Below are 12,137 nucleotides of genomic sequence, written 5' to 3'. Positions count from 1 at the left end.
GTACACGGTAGAGTATTTTGCGACACGCTTGGCTTCCGACCACTAGATCAGCTATTCCTGACAGGGGGCAATTTCGCCCCCCAGACGACATCTGTTCAGTTTAGCTGATAATTATTGGGACAAGGATCCTCGCTGGAGACACTTCCTGGAGGGAGGCTCAGGGGGGCATGTGCAGGAGAGAGGGCACACCCTTTTTTAAAAGAAATTTTTAAAATTCTTCATGTAATCTCTACACCCAACGTGCGGCTCAAACTCACAACCCGAGATCAAGAGTCACGTGCTCTGAGCCAGCCGGGTGCCCCAACACATACTTCGCTTTAGGGGTGGCTGGGGAGGCACCGGAGAGAGTTAGCACCTGCTGCCTGTGGCAATCTGAGCCCAGGCGACACCCTGAAAAACCAGTACTGGAAAGATCGGTGCACAGCCCGGCCATCCGAACAGCAGGCATGGCTGTCTTCACACTCTCGGTACGTTTCGTTGATTTGGGTTTGTTTTTTGTCTTTTTCGCACCCCATATCTGTTGAAATACTTCTATCTCAAAGTACATTCAAATATTATCCACTCGTACACACAAATGACATCAGGCCCCATCTATAAAAAACAGCGAACAGATCGGTAACAAAGGGTTTGAAAAGGGAAGTGCGTGTATCAGCTACGAATCGGTCCACCCCGGGGCCACTGAAGGCTGTAGTTTTTGTTCTGTAAGTACAGCCGGGTGATGAGAAACCAACAGACGTGGGTTGTCACAGCTCGAGTAGCTGCTGGGTCCCTCCCCAAGACCCCACCCCAGTGACAATGCTGTGGGTGCAGGTTGGGGGGGGGGGGAGAAGGTCAGCTACTCGCGGAGCCAAAGAAAGGGGAGGTTAATTAAAATCACAGTGGGCTCAGCTGCCTGGTGCCCCTGAAATAACACCGTTTTCCAACTGCTTTCTTTTCCACCCATCATTAGCTTGAAAGAGAGGAGCCAAGATGCATTTTAAAAAGCCAAGCACAGGAAAATAGACCGTCATCGCATCCCTATTTCCTGTTCTGCTCTCTCTGCCCTTTTGGATCGAGGGATAACACAACCTCCCTGGACTGGCCCCCTGCCAGGTGCTCTCAGCTTCAAGTTCTTAAAGAGCGGGCAGAAAAGTCAAGAAGGAAGCAGACGGGGGGCGCCTGGGTGGCTCGGTCGGTCAGGCATCCAGCTTTTGACCTGGGCTCAGGTCACGATCTCACGGTTCGTAGGACGGAGCCCCACATCGGGCTCTGAGCCGACAGCGTGGAACCTGTTTGGGATGCTCTGTCTCCTTTTCTCTCTGCCTCTCTCTCTCTCTCTCAAAATAAATAAACTTAAAAAGAAAAAGTAAAAAAGAACGAAGAAGAAGGGACGGGCTGAGGAAGGTCTTCCCCAGGCAGCACTTTTCGAGACATGGTGGAGTGTTGAAACATTCTGGATTTTGTCTGGTCCTTTGGTCCTTTTTTTTTTTCTTCTTTTCCTCTCACTAAGGCATGTAATGGAAAGAGGTGACTGGTGAGCCCTTGGTGGCACTGATTCCTCTTGTTAAAGTTTTTTATGTGGATCCCTACCGATCAAAATGGAAAAATGGACAGATTTAGGACAATGCTGGCTCATCAGGACTGGCGACTCTGATGTCGTTCCAAGACGGGGGACTCACCCTTCCTCCCATTACTGAGCTCCCCCAGGACAGGAACGCCCCCAGCCCCACTCCTGGCTGTCTTCCAGCCCCCAGCGTCGGCGTTGGTCAAAGGCGGGGTCCTTAGGCTGTGTCGTTGGAGCCAGGGTGTGGGGTCCAAATCCAGGATCCATTTACTTCCTCTGTGACTTTGAGCAAGGCGGCCCTCGGGCTTCAGTTTTCTTGTCCATGAAATGGGAATGCTAATGGCAAAGGCCTGACTGAGAAACAGCCTGGTGCCAGGCTCACTGTAGGTGCGGCCTAAATATTAGCCGTTAGCATTAGGGGTTTAGGTTCTGTCGTGTTCAGCTTTGTAGCTCACGGAAGGCCAAATATCTAAGGCATTTGACTGCTTAGAACTGTTTTTGTCATAATGGCTTCTCACGTACAGCACAGATTATTTTCAAAGTGATTTTTGAGAGGGTTTTGAATGGCCTTTGGTCCCGTTTCTGGACGTGGGCAGGGATCCCTCCGGGAAGGCGTGGGGTGGGGAGAACTTACACCGAGATGTATCAGATGTGGCAACCCCAGCCCCAGAGCCGATGTGTCCCAGAAAGTTCGTACAGGCAGGCGTAAGAGCCTGAGAGGCCTCTCCTACCCACCTTGGATTCCTTCCATATTTTTCTCAGCAAAATCTTTCTCCAGATCTCTGCCTTTTTTCTTTGAGGATCGCTCTCTGTGCCTCAGGCTCTGTATATGAAAAGTCCCAATAAAGGGGCGCCTGGGTGGTGCAGTCGGTTAAGCGTCCGACTTCAGCCAGGTCACGATCTTGCGGTCCGTGAGTTCGAGCCCCGCGTCGGGCTCTGGGCTGATGGCTCGGAGCCTGGAGCCTGTTTCCGATTCTGTGTCTCCCTCTCTCTCTGACCCTCCCCCGTTCATGCTCTGTCTCTCTCTGTCCCAAAAATAAATAAAAAACGTTGAAAAAAAAAAAAGAAAAGTCCCAATAAAAACGGAGAGTGGGGACAACGTGAGTGCATTAACACTCCCGAACTGTTCACATTTAAAATGGTTACAATGGTAAATTTTATGTTAGGTATATTTTACTACAATTAAAAAAATATACACGATCACACACACACACACACACATCCCTAAAAAGTGGAGTGGGAGGGACGTAAGGGCCTTCATTGGTGATTTGACATCCAATTTTAGGAGGTTCATGCAAGTCCAGAGTCACGTGTTCCAGGGCACCTTCCGGGAGCATTTCTGTGTTTTCCTCGCTGCGTGGGCGGGGGCGGGGCGGGGGTTCGGAGCCCGGCTGGGACTGCGGCTTCTGGGTCCTGACCCCTCTGGACAGGGGTTGCCCGTGGGCATATGTTGACTGTTCCTCAAGGCAGGAGGGGGGTCCAGAGGCAGGTGGCCCGCGCCCAGAAGGGAAACCTTTGAGCATCTTTGCCCTTTTTGGCTCAAGGGTCGTGGGAGCAACGGGACGGGACGGGAGAAGGACCCACCACTTGCTGAGCCTGGCGGTTGAGGACTGGACTGGCAGCCTCTCCTCCTGCATTCCTCGGGCTCTCTGGCCTCTAGCCGCCCCCCTGCTTCCCGTCATGCAAGTAAAAATGCAAAACTGCTTCCTCCTGCGTCTTCCCGCATCCCCACTGGGAAGGTCCAAATCGCCTTCCAGGTGGGAGAGCCCAGGACAAACTCAGGCCTGTGCTGCCCTCTGCTGGGCGTCCCGGCCCACGGCCTTCCGAGGACTCAGCCGGAAGGACACAGGACCAGGGCCAGGAGGCCTGTGGGGAGCTGCAGACCCAAAAGGGACCCCGTGGGTCCCTCATGCAGGTTCTTCGCTGGTCCTTCCCTCCTCGGCTTGGGGCCCAGCATCCCTCACTGGTCCGACTCACCCGGTGGGGATGCAGACTGGCATTATTCATCGCAAGCCATTTCCAGCCGTGAGGTCTCTCCCCTTCGAGCTCGGGGAGCTTCAGCTGTCCCCCTGGGGTGGGCTGTGGCTCCCAGCTTCCCCGGGGGGGGGGGGGTGCGGCCTCACTCTGCTTGTTCCTTCAGGATGTGCCCTGTCACCTGCTTGTCTTTCCACCATTGCCACAGGCTCCTATTCTCCTTCCCAAACAGAGTTCTAAGTGCTGTCGGACCCCATCTGGCAAGATGGCCTTCAGGCCGTTCCCGCCCGACCCCGCAGCCAGTCTGAATTAATATGTGATCCTGCCGGGCCGCCCGTCTGACCTCCCGCAAAGTCCGCCAGCTGTCTAGAGGGCGAGTACAGAAGGGCACGAAATACAAAGCCCTTCACCACCTGGTTCTGCCTTCCTTTCCTTTCCGTGCTCGCCATCGACATCACCTCCTCTTGTGTCTGGCATCTTCTTGTCCTTCAAACAAGCCAGGCAGCTGGGGTTCCCGGGTCAGCTCCATTGGCTAGCGGTTTGATCTGGTTGTTACCTTTCTTGTCTCAATGATACACTGGGGATAATAAATACAAAACAGGGGTAATAGGAAGAGCGTGCTGTGTAGGGTTGTTGTTAACATGAAAACGACAGGACATATGGAAAGCACTTGTAAGAGCACACGGCACATAGTAGGCACCTTATAAGTGCCAGCCATTATTTGTCGAAAATCTTGGCAAAGTCGTTCCTTTGACCCCAGCCTCTGTTAGCAATCTGGTTGCTTGAATATTCATGCAAGCCACTTACCCAGCAGCCTCCGATGTCCTGACTCTGGTGACTTTCACTGCCAGCTTAGCTAAACCACCCATGCTCCTGCCGCCCCCCGCCCCGTCCCCCCCCCCCCCCCCAACTAGTCTGGACTCAGAACTGCCTCTGAAATCTTACCTGCCAGCATTCACCTTCTGGGAGCATCCACCCTCCTTCCAGCTCTCTCAGTGAGCACTGCTTTTAAGCCGGCTGGCTTCCTTCCCAGGTGACCCAGGTATGTGGCCTCTCTTCTTCTGTCAGCCCGTCAGATCTTCCCAGCTTTTTAAAGTTTATTTAGGGGCGCCTGGGTGGCTCAGTCGGTTAAGCGTCCGACTTCGGCTCAGGTCACGATCTCGCGGTCCGTGATTTCGAGCCCCGCGTCGGGCTCTGGGCTGATGGCTCGGAGCCTGGAGCCTGCTTCTGATTCTGTGTCTCCCTCTCTCTCTGACCCTTCCCCATTCGTGCTCTGTCTCTCTCTGTCTCAAAAATAAATAAAAACTTTAAAAAAAAATAAAGTTTATTTATTTATTTTGAGAGAGACAGAGAGAGTGCAAGAGGGGGATCACCAGAGAGAGAGGGGGGACAGAGGATCCAAAGCAGGCTCCATGCCTATGCGGGGCTCGAACTCACACCATGAGATCATGACCTGAACCGAAGTCAGACGCTTAATCGTCTGAGCCACTCAGGCGCCCCAGATCTTCTCAGCTTTTAAATGTTTCCCTGCTGAGTTTATGTATTACTGATCACTTGAATTTTCTTATCAAGATCTTTAATTCTCTTGCTCATTCATTCATTCATTCACTCATTCGTTGAGTTGGTGAACATCTGTGAAAGCCCTCTGTGTGTTAGGCATTACATCAGGCATCAGGCTCACACTATCCTTGCCCTCAAAGCTTAGGGTCTAGTGGAAAGAGACGAAAGAAATACATGAATTCCGTCCTTAAAAATGCTGCACTTACGAATGGAGGAAAGTCCTAGGAAAAGAATCAATAGAGTAGTAGAATGGAGAATAAAGAGAAAGTCCTATTGGAAATGGTCTTCAGGGATGACAACAGAAAAGCTGTCAGTGAACTTGACCAAATGGTGACTCCAACAAGGGCAGTTTCAGGAGAAAAGTGGTGGGATTTGGACACTTGAGGAGTTCAGGAGAGCGAAGGAGAGACAGTTCCCCCAGGCTATTCTTTCTATGTAGGGAGGGGACGGGGAGGGAAATTGGAGATAGAACCACAGACAGCCTTGGCATCTCCTTCAAAAGTTTTTAAGGATCTCAAGATGGAGGCAGCAGACAGTAAACCACTGAATCAAGCGTGGGGCCCCGAGTGGCCGGGAAGTCTCTGCCCACGAAGCTGGCTCTGATGGCAAGTTTGTATGCCAACGAGAATAATCTGTTTATTTATTTATTTCCTTTTGTTTTTGAGAATAATTTGCGTAAAAGAAAGATGCTGATAATGTAGGAAAGAAGAAATACCTCAAGGCATGACATCTGGGGGAGAAAACAAGATGGCAGGACCCTGAGTCTGTGTGGAGGGATTAGACAGGAGGGGGCCATGGCCTCTGTCATAACAGCGAGAAAGACAAATGCGGGTGTATATGGAAGTATGCTAGTGATGGCTGGGGTGGCTTCCATTGTCTCAGTGATGGCTGAGGCCAAGCTCCCAGCCAAGAGGGAGAGGGTGGCAGGAGGAACAAGGGTCTTCATAGAAAGCAAGTGCGTGTGGAAGATGGTTGGGGTTGAGTTGTGCCAGTTAAAAAAATGGAGGGCGAGCAAATAGAAGGGGTTGTCAGTGTTTGCAAGAGTCAGAGTAAGACAGGAAAGGAAGGAAGGAAGGAAGGAAGGAAGGAAGGAAGGAAGGAAGGAAGGAAGAAGGTTAAGTCAAGAGAGGCTGGGAATGAAGTTAGAGACACCCCCAGCATGAGCAATCTGGATTAGGTTGAAAAATTACTGTTGAAGGGACACCCCAGGAGGTGAGTTGAGCACAGAAGTTTGGATCAGACAGCAGAAGGTTTAAACGAATTTCTGGGGTGACAAGGCCCAGGATAGCTCCAGGGAGGTGTGGGTTCGGTTGCAGGAAATGGTCTCTGTTGATGAGGAAGGCTGGGAAGGCCAGCAACACCCAGCTGAATTTACCAAGAAAGATGACAGGGCACAGGGCAGAGCAGGAGGCTTTGGGACAAGTGCTGAAGGTTTCACACTGTTTTTCAAGATGGAGGCCAAGAATGCACTATTTGAAAATGTTCTCTTACAGGGGCGCCTGGGTGGCTCAGTTGGCTGAGTGTGGGACTTCGGCTGGGGTCATGCTCTCACGGCTCGTGGGTTTGAGCCCTGTATCCTGCTCTGTGCTGATAGAACCTGGAGCCTGCTTCAAATTCTGTGTCTCCCTCTCTCCCTGCCCCTACCCCACTCGCGCGCGCGCTCTCTCTCTCTCTCTCTCTCAAAAATAAACATTAAAAATTTTGTTTCTCACAAACATCTTTCTGTCTTCAGTTTTGAGGTTCCCTGCTTCTCTCATTTCATCCGATTATCTCCAATAGCTCGGGGTGGGGGCGGGGAGGGGGGCGGGTGCCGGAGGAGCCGCACTTCTCTCCGTGGGCCAGGAGGGGGCGCAAGAGATTGCAGCCAAAGAGTGACTGGAGGGAAGGCTCTGGACCACAAAGTGGATGGAGCTCAGGAACCGCTGGGCCTCCTCTCCATCTGTGTCCCTCCGAAGGCAGGTAGGGGCTGGGGCCACCTGAGGGTTGGTTCACCTGAGAGCTGCAGGGATCGCTGGCTTGTGGTTGCCGCACCCCACCCTCGCCTCGAGCCACACCCCGTCTTCCCTCTGCCATCTCTCCTAGAGATCTCATCCTACCCACCCTGATCCAGGATGATCTGTCCAGATCCTTAAGTACATCTGCTAAGACCCTGTTTGCAAACAGGGTCATGGGTCACAGGGTCTGGGGGTTAGAAGGTAAAGCTATCTTTTGGGGGGCCACCATTCAACCCACCACACCTTTCTTTTCTCTCTAGTTAAATAACCCAATGGGTGACCCACTTTATTTGGGTGAAAATGTTGGTAACAGTTACCGAGTTTTTACTATATCCTGCCCGAGCTAAGGTCTTTACCGGGGCCCCTTGTTTACTGCTCACAGGTACCCCCGGGGGCACACAGTGCTGTCCGCCCTCTAGAAAGTGGAGGCTTCAGTGGGTGAGCTGCAGACCAGGCATCCAACCCGGGGACGCTGCCCTCTCAGTCCCACGCTGCCTCCTCTCTCTGGGTGGGATCTCCTTTCTACCAAGAAGATTCTCGCAGTTAGAAGGATTCGAGTAGCTCGAGACGTCCAAAGTCTCGTGCAGAGGGGGAAAGAGGGGGCTGGAAATGCGGAGCGTAAACACTGTGACCCTGGGAGCACGAAGCGTCACCAGCAGGTTACGGAGAACGGAGGGGAAGGCCAGCGTCGGAACCAGCTTATCTTAGTGGCGAACCCAACTGCCTGCTACGGGGCGCCGGGGGGGGGGGGGGTCCCGGACCTCAGGTTGGGGGGTGCCCGCAGGGGGACGATGCTTGCGAGAAGGCCGCCCAGCAGACCTGCAGGTGCCGGCGAGCGCATGTGCACCGTGGGCGCGCCTGCGGCCCCCAGGTGTACCACGCAGGGGTGGGGTGGGGGAGGGCAAGGGTGGGGGGTGGTCTGCAAGCCGACCAACTGTATTTCTGCTGCTAAAGAGAAACCTGTCAGAAGAGGCACGGGCAGCAGCCGGCCGCGGTGCCCTGCGGTGCTGTCGGGGGCAGAGGCGGCCTCGGCCTGGAGGCCCCCGGGGTCCCTGGCAGGGGTGGCCGATGACATGGATGTTTGGGGCATCTTGGCCTGGTGTCCTTACCAGATTCGTGGGACTGCCTCCCCATGTTCCTATCGTACTGACCTGAATGCCTTCCATGGTGAATTGGCCTTTTTCTCCCTTTATGTTTATTTTTATTTATTTTTTAAATTCGCATCCAGGTTAGCATATAGCGCAACAAGGATTTCAGGACTAGATTCCTTCTGCCTGCGGGTGCCGCGAGGGAGGGCGGGTATCAGCGGGCCGACCCCCGAGGGCCACCACGTGGTCTCCCGCAACAAGCGCGCTTTGCCGAGCCCATGGGAATGTCACTGTGCCCTTCAAAGTCATATGTGTCCCTGGGCCGCAAGGAGGTCAGGTGACGCCAACGTGTCGCATCAGGTTTTAAGAAACTCAATCCGTATTTAGCAGTAACTGATGCAAACAGGGACGGGTCGGATGGCATCTTGCCTTGCTCATAACAACTACCAGGAAGCCACGTCTTGAATGACGAAGTCGGTCTGAGGGCCAGGTTTTGTGCTATTTGCCAAAACTCCTAGTCAGTATCGGCACACCTCAGCCATAGTGTGGTCTGGCTCCAGATGACTGCCATCAGGCGAACGTTGCAATAACGTGAGTCAAATGAACATTCTGGTTTCCCAGTGCAGATGAAAGTTACGTTTAACTGTGGTTTATTAAGCATGCAATAGCATGATGTCTAACTTAACGTGCATGCCTTTACTAAAAAAATACTTTGTTAAAAAATGTTAAACGGGGGCGCCTGGGTGGCGCAGTCGGTTAAGCGTCCGACTTCAGCCAGGTCACGATCTCGCGGTCCGTGAGTTCGAGCCCCGCGTCAGGCTCTGGGCCGATGGCTCGGAGCCTGGAGCCTGTTTCCGATTCTGTGTCTCCCTCTCTCTCTGCCCCTCCCCCGTTCATGCTCTGTCTCTCTCTGTCCCAAAAATAAATAAAAAACGTTGAAAAAAAAAAATGTTAAACGTCACTCGAGCTTCCAGCAGATCATAATCAGTAATCTGTGGTCAGCCACGGATCACCGTGACAAATATAAGAAGGAAGAAGTTTGAAAGAGCACAAGTTACCAAAATATGACACAGAGACACAAAATGAGCAAATGCTGTTAGAAAAATGATCCCTACAGACTCGCTCCACAAACCTTTAATTTGTAAAAAAAAACCAAACAAACCAACAAAACCCAGTATGTGTGGAGCACAGTGAAACAAGTCTGCCTGTATCTGCTCGGTGGCCTCCTGAACGCCTCCCTTGAACGGGGAGGTGAGACACCCTCACAGCTCAGTGGGACTTTTTTTCTTTCCCTACTTTCTCAGCCTTGTCACCCAGCTGGTATGCGAACCAGCTGTGTGTGAGAAGGTCCCCAAGCAATGGTGGGGTCTAGTGAGAGGAGATGAGATCCACTGATTTCTACCAAGAAAAACAGGCATTTTATGTCTATTTATTTTGAGAGAGAGAGAGAGAGAGAGAGAGAGAGAGTGAATGTGCCATCAGAGGAGGGACAGAGAGAGAATCCCAAGCAGGCTCTGTGCTCAGTGCAGAGCCCGACGTGGGGCTAGATCCCAACTACTGTGAGATCATGACCTGAGCCGAAACCAGGAGTCGGACATTTAACCGCTGAGCCACCCAGGCGCCCCTACTGAGAAACTGTTTACACAAGCCAAAGGTAACTTGGAAAGGCGGGGTGTAAGCGGATAAAAGTACAGATGCTCTGGATGAAACAGAAAGGGGGGGAGCCCCGTCCCACCTACCAGGGACAAGCTATTCTGAACAGTTTGGAAACCACCAGACTCAGGTGTGAGGAAGGGAAATTGGGAGGGGGACAGGGCCACTTACCCAAGCTGGGGCACAGGACAGAGGACGGCGAGGTCAGATAAAAGTGTCAAAACCCAAGTCTGGCAGCAAGGGGACGCATGTATATACATACATGTGTACAGAGTATAAATCAGGTACATAGTGTATCATCAGTCTTCAGGGAAGACAAGAAATCTTTGTAACAGAGTCATGAATATTCTACACAAAGATGAAGTGGTAGGACTAAAGATTATGAAAAGACTTAAAAATATATATATTTTAACACCTCTCCCTGTCAGAACTCTGTTGAGCATAATATAGCAACATTACTGACTTTTAGGTCAACACCTTTAGAAATGCTTGGAATGTGACCTGTGACTTTCATCTTTAGAGACTGTGGGTTCAAGCCCCGTGTTGGGCTCTGTGCTCCACAGTGTGGAGACTGCTTGGGATTCTCTCTCAAATAAAGATAGACAGATAGTCAAAGCCTGGTGCTAGCAACTTATTAATGTAGGAATAATCAGCCAACCATTTACTTAAAATGCTGTTCAACAGTGGACTTCAAGCTGTATTACAAAGCTGTAATCATCAAGACAGTATGGTACTGGCACAAGAACAGACACTCAGATCAATGGAACAGAATAGAGAACCCAGAATTGGACCCACAAACGTATGGCCAACTAATCTTCGACAAAGCAGGAAAGAATAGCCAATGGAATAAAGACAGTCTCTTCAGCAAGTGGTGCTGGGAACACTGGACAGTGACATGCAGAAGAATGAACCCGGACCACTTCCTTACACCATACACAAAAATAAACTCAAAATGGATGAAAGACCTCAATGTAACACAGGAAGCCATCAAAATCCTCAAGGAGAAAGCAGGCAAAAACCTCTTTGACCTTGCCCACAGCAACTTCTTACTCAACATGTCTTCAGAGGCAAGGGAAACAAAAGCAAAAATGAACTATTGGGACCTCATCAAAATAAAAAGCTTCTGCACGGTGAAGGAAACAATCAGCAATCAGCAAAACTAAAAAGCAACCAACGGAATAGGAGAATATATTTGCAAATGACATATCAGATAAAGGGTTAGTGTCCAAAATCTATAAAGAACCGATGAAACTCAACACCCAAAAAAACAATCCAGTGAAGAAATGGGCAAAAGACATGAATAGACACTTCTCCAAAGAGACATCCAGGTGGCCAACCGACACATGAAAAAATGCTCAACGTCACTCATCATCAGGGAAATAGAAATCAACACCACAATGAGATACCACCTCACACCTGTCAGAATGGCTAACATTAACAACTCAGGCAACAACAGATGTTGGTGAGGATGAGGAGAAAGAGGATCTCTTTTGCATTGTTGGTGGGAATGCAAGCTGGTGCAGCCACTCTGGAAAAGAGTATGGAGGTTCCTCAAAAAATTAAAAATAGAACTACCCTACGACCCAGCAACAACACTAGGTATTTATCCAAGGGGTACAGGTGTGCTGTTTCGAAGGGGCACATGCACCCTGATGTTTATAGCAGGACTATCAACAATAGCCAAAGTATGGAAAGAGCCCAAATGTCCATTGATGGATGAATGGATAAAGATGTGGTGTATACACACACACACACACACACACACACACACACACACACAATGGAGTATTACTCGGCAATCAAAAAGAATGAAATCTTGCCATTCGCAACTACGTGGATGGAACTAGAGGGTATTATGCTAAGCGAAATTAGAAAAAGACAAATATCATGTGACTTCACTCATATGAGGACTTTAAGGTACAAAACAGATGAACATAAGGGAAGGGAAGCAAAAATAACATAGAAACAGGGAGGGGGACAAAAACTCTTAAATATGGAGAACAAATAGAGGGGTTACTGGAGGGGTTGTGGGAGGGGGGATGGGCTAAATGGGTAAGGGGCAGTAAGGAATCTACTCCTGATCATTGTTGCACTATATGCTAACTAACTTGGATGTAAATTAAAAAAATACACTTGATCTTAGCCAAAAGGCCGAGAAGCGATTAAATTAAAAAAATAAAATAAACATTAAAAAATAAACATTACAAAATTAAAAATGCTGTTCAACAAATCTCCAACATGATGCAAGAATTGGGAATTACTTTAGATTTGTGGTAATTACTTTAGGCTTAGCTATTTTATAACAGGTAGAATAAAAAGTACCTA

This window comes from Panthera onca, chromosome D3 (genome assembly GCF_046562875.1).
Source record: "Panthera onca isolate mPanOnc1 chromosome D3, mPanOnc1 haplotype 2, whole genome shotgun sequence".
NCBI lineage: Eukaryota > Metazoa > Chordata > Mammalia > Carnivora > Felidae > Panthera > Panthera onca.
The sequence above is the reverse complement of the archived record's forward strand: the minus strand, read 5'-3'. Positions refer to the sequence as shown.